Source organism: Peromyscus californicus, unplaced genomic scaffold (genome assembly GCF_007827085.1).
Source record: "Peromyscus californicus insignis strain IS unplaced genomic scaffold, ASM782708v3 Scaffold_18__1_contigs__length_77618521, whole genome shotgun sequence".
Lineage (NCBI taxonomy): Eukaryota > Metazoa > Chordata > Mammalia > Rodentia > Cricetidae > Peromyscus > Peromyscus californicus.
The window spans coordinates 18,766,161-18,774,586 of record NW_026294480.1 but is presented as its reverse complement, the minus strand read 5'-3'; positions in this window follow the sequence as shown (position 1 = coordinate 18,774,586).

Sequence of the window (8,426 nt, the reverse complement as noted above, 5' to 3'; positions counted from 1 at the left end):
AAAGATCAGAGAAGCAAAACAGCCAGCCACGAGCTTACCTGTACGAAATCCTCAGCTTCAAGAGAGCCAGGTACTGTTCCCTCTCATGCATTATATACCTTCTGTGCCCTGCCATATTACTTCCTAGAGGTGCATCACCACTGCCTGGCTGTTTCTCTTATATAGTCAAGTGTGGCCTTGAACTTACTCACAGAGATAGGATTAAAGGTGTTTGCCACCACTGCCTGACCTTTATATCAATTTGGTGACTGGCTTTGTCCTCTCATCCCCAGATAAGCTTTATTGGGGTGCGCAATACGTCACCACAAGTAGGAGATCTTAAAAACAGTGTTTAACCTACTATTTTAGCAAGTTCACAGAAAAAGAATCAAGATTTATTTAAAATCATGGGAGGCCAGGCGGTGGTGTCACACGCCTTTAATCCCAGCACTCGGGAGGCAGAGCCAGGCGGATCTCTGTGAGTTTGAGGCCAGCCTGGGCTACCAAGTGAGTTCCAGGAAAGGCGCAAAGCTACACAGAGAAACCCTGTCTCGAAAAACAAAACACAAACAAAAATAATAATAAAATAAAATCGTGGGAGATCAATGTAACTCTCACAAAATTTTCACAATTTTAAATGGATGTATTCTATAATATAAAATTTAAAAAGTATATGACTTTTGCCTGCTCTTGGGACTCTTTTCCTCCTCTTTGTTTGCCTTGTCTAGCCTTGGTGTAAGGCATTTGACTTGTCTTATTGTATCTTGTTTTGACATATTTGGCTGTCTTCTCTTGGAGGCCTGCTCTTTTCTGAAATGGAGGAGTGGATCTAGGAGAGAGGGAAGGTGAGGAGGATCTGGGAAGAAGGGAGGGAGGGGAAACTGTTGTCAGGATGTATTGTATGAGAAAAGTATGTATTCTCAATAAAAAATAAAATTTAAAAACATATTTTAACACAAAAGGCTAAAAATAAAATCAAGAACTTTGCATTCCAATATATTTAATGAGTCAATAGTTGGTGACATATACTGTCATTTTGACACTCATTAAGTATACTGTCCTTTGTGTGGTGATATTTTATTTGTGCTGAAATGTGGTGATATTTTATTTGTATATCAATAAATAAAGTTTACCTGGAGATCAGAGGAAATAGAAGGCATTTTAAGTAAACACAGAAGTCAGGCGGTGGTAGCACATGCCCTTAATCTGATCACTTGGCAGGCAGAGTCTCTGTGTGGTGAACCCCATAGTAGGGAACAGTGCCAAGCATGGTGACACATACTTTTAATCCCAGTACCAACCATAGAGACCTAGATGTCTGTACAGACATGCAGGGACAAGGAAATGAGGTAGCTGGCCTAAGAGGCAATGAGAGGAAAGAACAGCAAGGCAATAAAAGCCTGGATAGACAGGAAGTCCTGGCATTTGAAAGCTACAGAGCTGGTGGGGTAAGGTGGCTGGTGGCTATTCCTATTTCCCTGAAATCTAAAGCTTTCACCCCTATATTTGGCTCTGTGTTTTTTATTTAATGAGACTGCTTTGAAATTTGTCTACATTTATTTTTATTAATAAGACTTTTTAAGATTCCTGTTACACTTTTGAGTTTAAACATCAGTACACGAACTTCTTGTTATTGCCCAATGAAATGTATTTTCCCCACACTTAATTTGTGGGTCAATACAGATATTATATTTAGCTGAAAGTTATCATTCTTTAAAAAACATTTTTAGACATTTGTGTAACTGTACAAGCATTTGAGGAATCTGTTTAATATGCATATTCAGAGAAACATTTCAATGATATTATTATCAATCATTTTACATAGATGTAGATCACAATTCAGCAATTTTCATGATTATGTCAGTGACTCTGATTTAGATACTGTCTCATGTAATAGTAAAATAAAGTGTGGCTTCTACACTCACATCAAAGCAACTTTAAGGTAGAAATTTGGATTCTTTTATTTGTCAGTTAAAATGTCCTGACACACTGTGAGGGAAATTTTAATTTCCATGGGCCATTCTTATTTTATAAATAACAATGACATGGAATCTGAACTTGTTCAGTAATGCATTATTTAGATTATGTAGATTATTATTTAGATTGGTTACTGATTATTATTTGGACACTGTTGCTTTGATGATCTTTATACTCATGTTACCTGAACGAGAAATACCTCTAAGATGCTATACTGTATGAAATTATCAGCTTAATGTAGCAAACACAAATATAATAAAAGTCTAGCTATAATATTAACTATGAATTGTAAAACCATTAGATATTCATCATGAAATCAGAAATCTGTGAGAGATTTATGGGGCTGTTAAGTTTTCATTTTCTGTATGATACATTCCAAGTATCAACTTGAAGAGGATTTAAAATTTCATGATTTCAATGACAGGAGAATCTTCACATGGCTTTCTCCCTTCTCTGCTCATCATCTCCCCACATGAGGTGCTAGGAAGAGCTGCACTCCTTTCTGAAACTTCTTGCATTTTCCAAGCTTATTTTATTGTTGATTGAATTTCAATGTTGCAATCATGTGAAAAAAATTCTCAGATCAATCACATATGTCATTTCCAAGTTCCTCTCCTCTTAGGCTCTTCAGGCCATATGCCAGCACTTCTTCAAGAGGAGCAGGAATGGATCTCTCCAAAGTGGCCTGGAGGTCAACAAATTAAGGAGTAGTATCATATCACCATAGCCACATCCTATAAGTTAGGAGGTACTCACAGATTCACTTAATTCTCAAGGGGATGGAACTATTGAAGGTATCCAGATAAAGCAGCAGATTTTCAAATCTGTTTAGGGTCTCAGGGCCTCATCAACAAAAGAGTTTAGGAGAGGTACATCTTTAGTCATTTTTGTAGAGGCTTGTTTAGTGAAAGTGTGGAAGAGGAGGATACAAAGTACAACTACCAGTCCTATGAAGTACTGGGACAGATAAAGATGGTGATGCTCACAGAATATCAAGAGAAACTAATTACATTGATTCAGCCCCAGCAGTAGAAGTAAGTGTTGTATAATATAACACAGAGTTTGACCAATGACAATAGAATATTTTCAATATCTCATCTAACTATACATGTAACCAAATTCAAAAAATAACAGCAATCACTTGTTTCTGTGTTTCATGGGAAAATTATGACTCATACATCTGATTCCTTAGCTTTCATTCTAAAAGAAGATGATAGAAATGTTCATTATGCATGGTTTTGTAAGTCTAGATATTTTGTTTTTTACCATCATTCTTGTTGTAGTTTATGAATTAAACACTGAGTTATAAGGATCAATATTTTGTGTTAGCTACAAAGTCAACAAGCAGAATAGACAGTGTATAAATATACTCATATGAAGCAAGGAATACATATCCTTAATTAGTAGTATTTTCAGATCCACAGCTGGCCATGTGCCTATAGCTGATCTTCTAAGATTTCCAATTAAAAATGTTCTTTGATCTCAAAAAAAAAAAAAATCAGCTACACATGATTCCTAGATACAGGAGTGAACAAAATCTGGGCCGCTAAAGCCTCTGAGCAATTAGTAGTCAAGTTTTATTTTTTTTTTACTAAGTTGTTAATTTTTCATTAATATTTATTTTAGAATATGATTTTAAATAAATTTCTAGAGAATTTCCTGAATTACAGAGTATCTCCATAATTCTACTGCAAAATAAAAGCCTAAATATTTCTGCTAAGTAAGAATAACCCATTTTAACCAGTGTGTTAACTGTTTTCTTTGTCTGTTAGTTAAATGAAACAGAATCATGATACGGGATGCTGCAAGTGTTAACTATTAGTTCAAATATAAAATTTATTTTCATCAATACTTTTGTCCTTGGAAAAGTTCTTCCTTCACTGTGAAGTAACATCAGAGCAAACCTTGTTAGATACCAAGTCAGGCATAGGGAGAGTAAGAAGATTACTCACTGTCACCTCCCTGCTTACAAATCTTGACCCTAATACAGAAGAATATGTACTGTAGTTTGACAGAGCAGTCTATGTTGGCCAACTATGCAATGATTGTGCTAAACCCCAAAAGACATTCCTCTAAACCATGTAGTACTATCTAGTAGCTACTGTTTCTTCAGTCCAGTAATGGTGGTTTTTATGAACTAAGTATAATAGATCAGTTAAAACCAGAGATAAATCATAGGAAAATCCAAATGCGTAAGTTCATCTACATCCTTCTTTTACTCTAAACTAAAAGGGTGATTTTTTTAATGCCATGCCAGAATGATGAAGGTATCCTTGCTTTGCACACAGAATAAAAGGCTGAGGCATGCTCATGTATGAATGTGTCAACACATTCAAGGATCACCGTGGAAGGGTGGATGAAATGGTTGTAAAATAAGAGGTTGTGGACATCGGCAGTGAAATGTACTTTCCAACCATGACAATGCAGCTGTACATATGAACTCACAGTGGCTGTGGCTGAATGCATAATCAACGTAAGAACACACCAGCCAATATCTCAACATGTATAGGGATAGGTCCATGAAATTTCACTCCTAACTGAGGAGCTATTGATAGCCTAGAGATGCTGATGATAAAAAGAGTCAGACTTCACCAGGGATGATGCCACTAAGAGGCCACCCATGGTCCAGCAGATGGTCCTAGATTCATGCTTATACAGCAACACAAAGTAGACTCAGTGAGTTTAAAAAAAAAAATCCAAACCATGAATTTAGAACAGAAAAGTGGTTGAGGACATAAGGGAGGAATTGAAGGCAAGATGAAAGTGGATGGAGTTGATAAAAATGTTCTATGTATCTGTAAGAAATTCATAAATAATAAGCTATAAATGTATTAGTTAAATAGAATGTCAAAATGGAAGGCAAAGCGTGCAAGAAAATATGCTATTGGCACCATTATTATCTAGCATGCATAAAGCACCCTGTAGACTGTGGTGTTGCATGACTCTAAGGCAGGCCCTCTGTGCACACAGACAGGAGGACTATCAGTTCAGGTGATCTTTGACGTTTCAAGGTCAAGGCCAATCTGAAACAAAACAAATACTGTCTAAACAAACTGACAACAATAAAAGGAATGAAGCTCTTTAAGCTTTAATTATTTCCATTTCTTACATATTGGCTAACCCATTTAATCAGCGAACTATTTAATTTTTATACAAGCACCAGGAATATTACAAAATTCACTTTGTTCAGGGTCAGTATAAGACTACTTTGTTGTCACGTTTTATTTTTTTTCTCTCTTTGTGTTGGATATTTTCTTTTCTTTAATGTCTTTTTCTTTTACATGCCATTGCTTGAAATCAGGGTCATATTTATGTTGCAAAAGTGCTTTTTTTTATTTAGCTCTCTCCACAGCAGAGTATATTTTAACTGTTAGACTTCTGAATTATGATGCTTATTATTCATTTTTTTTGTTGTTTGTTTTTCTTTACAGGGTTTCTCTTTTCAACAGTCCAGGCTGTCCTGTATCTCACTCTGTAGGCCAGGCTGGCCTTGCACTCACTGATATCCTCCTGCCTCTGTTTCCTAAGTACTGGGATTAAAGACATGTGCCACCAATGCCTGGCAATTATTACTTATATTCTTCTATTTTCCATATAAAGTGTTTCTCACAGAAGAATATGCTTTATCAGATTATTCAGAGTTTTAAGATTTATTATCTGTATTTTTACTATATTGTCAGATTTAAGCGTGCATGATATTCTGAGTGTGATTTCTTCTAATAAAGTTCCATACTAAAATATCACCATTAATATATTTTTGAGTATCAGACTCATTAAACATATTTCAAGTTTACTGAAACATTTAATTTCTCCTTAAAATCCAATTAAAAAGCTAGAACAACTAGAGTCCATATGTAGACATATTTGGACACTATCATATAACTTCATCCTTTCCTAAAAGGACTCTAGCCATCTTACTTTTGTGAGTTTTTGACAGATATTTCTGCTTTGTTGATACAGGATTGACAATTTACATGTTATTTAATACTACAATAGCTAAACCCCGACAATGTAGGCGCCGCAGTATGTCTTTGCATGTTTGGCCCTGCACATCCATTACGACAGGCAATTAATTTAGGGACATTGTTAGTCTATTCAAGTTTTCATCTTTCTGTAGAGACTGCCAGACAACAATTTTAATTAATGCCAGTCAAGATAGTGGTTTTTGTTTTGTAAACATTTTGTGAGCTATAATTCATACAAAGTTAAACTTCATGAGTTCCATAAATAGTATGTGAATGGCAACTTGATTTGATTATCCAATTGACCTGGGCTTCAGGGCTACTACTGAGAAAATTTCAAAACTATCAGCTTTTGGAAAATTGATCCCTTCATATTTTCACATTTTTATTATTTTTGTGAAGTTTAATGATTTTCCTCTGAAAGAATTTGCTCTAGTAACATTGCTTGTTATTTTTTACTTTATTTAAAATAGATTTGTTTCTCATACAGTATTTCCTGATTATAGTTTCTCTGTGATGATATTTTATTTTTGTGTTAATAAAGTTTGCCTAGAGATCAGAGGTCATAGCCAGCCATAAACAGAAGTCAGGTGGTGGTAGCACATGCCCTTAACCCTGATCACATGGCAAGCAAAGTTTCTGTGTGTTCAAGGACACAGTCAAGTGTGGTGACACAGGCATTTAATCCCAGTACCAACCATAGAGACCTGGAGGTCTGTTTAGACAGGCAATGACAAGGAAGTGAGGTGGCTGGGCTAAGAGCCAATGAGACAGCAAAACAAGGCAATAAAGGCACAGGTTAGACAGGAAGAAGCTGATTCAGTTCTCTTGGGAACCTACAGCGGTGGTGTGGTGAGCTAAGGTTAGTTTGGTAGCTCTCACTATTACTCTGCTCTCTATGGCTTTCACCCCTGTATTTGGCTCTCTGTTTCTTATTTAATAATAAGACTGTTTAGAAATTAGTCTACAATAGACTGTTCAAATGATAAATTTTTAAAGACTGTGGGATGTTCAAAGTTATGAATATAAATTCAATGAGAGTGAAAAAGAGGTCATAAATTTCAAGAAAAGCAGAGAATGGTGTATAGGAGTGTTTAGAACAAGAAAATGGAAAAGTAAATGATATATTACTAAACCAAAAAAGCTACACTATTTTTATATTTGATACTAACATGAGGCTTGTGAATTTAAAAAAAGAATAGAAAAGTTATGATTTAATAGTGATGTATTGGTTTGTCAAGATGTTAATTGTTCTAAATAGTATAGAAGATATCTCAATTGAGAAATGCCTCCATGAGATTGCATTTAGGCAAGTCTTGTGAGACGTTTTCTTGATTGATGATTGATGTGGATATGCCCAACCCTTGGAAGATAGTAATAACTCAAAGCAGGTAGTCTTGAGCTTTTTAGAATAAGCATGCTAACCAAGCCATATGTGGCCATTCAATTAGCAGTGTTACTCCATCGGGTCTGCTTTAGTTTTTGCTTTGATTCCTGCCTTGGGCTCCTGTCCCAGCTTAATCAGGATGGACCATAAGCTATAGGTAAAACAAACTCTCCCTTTTCAAGTTGCTTTTGATCACAGTGTTTTAACACAGCATTAGAAAACCACATAAAACACGTACAGTTAGTTCCTAAGAACCACTTCAGTGCAAAAATTCACAGGGCTGCAAGTGCAGCAAGTGCGACCTAAAGGCACATTCATGATGGTGTGATGGAAGCGGCTATGTAGAGTGAGATGTGAACAAATAGTTATCAAAAGAAAAAAAAAACCAAAAACCTTGACTTCATGGCCTGAGGTTACAATTCAATGATGCCTGTAAACTGGGTCAGGAAGCTAACAGATCATACAATCAGCACTTTCAGAATATCTGATGAATAACACGTTTTCACTTGCCAAGTAAACATGAAGAGCAACGTTCATTGTCCATGAGAGAAATCTGGATCATTCTCTGAAATTAAAAATGTGATATATAGATCCATTCTATATAAACATTATTATATGCCTGCATGAAACTCTTTATTTGCCATCAGTTATTTTCAGTCAACTCTTGGTCTTCTTTTGAAAAGAAAAAATGCGAAGGGCATCATATTGGCAGTAGTAAAAATAGCAGCTAGAGTGATGACTGCAACAACAAGACACATGAAAGGCACCTAGGAGCATTTTCAGTCAGGGAGGCACCAGAGTTATCCAATTAACAACAGTGTTTCATGGGCTTTTTCATGCAAGTGCTCAGCAAAATAAAATCATTTCAGTATGTGAACCTCATCATAGAAAAGCCATTCAAAAGTAAGTATAATCAACAACAGAAAGGAAATTGCATTTGAATAGCACAGCTTTATGGGATGTAACAGATTTAAAATACAAGTAATGCCTTCACTTCGGAAACATGTGAGCTTTGCACAGTAATAGTAAATGCATGTTGAAAACAACCTGAACAATGAAGGAGATCTGCTCCCAGGACATTGCCGATTTGTTAATTCACAGTATAATAAGTGTGAACCAAG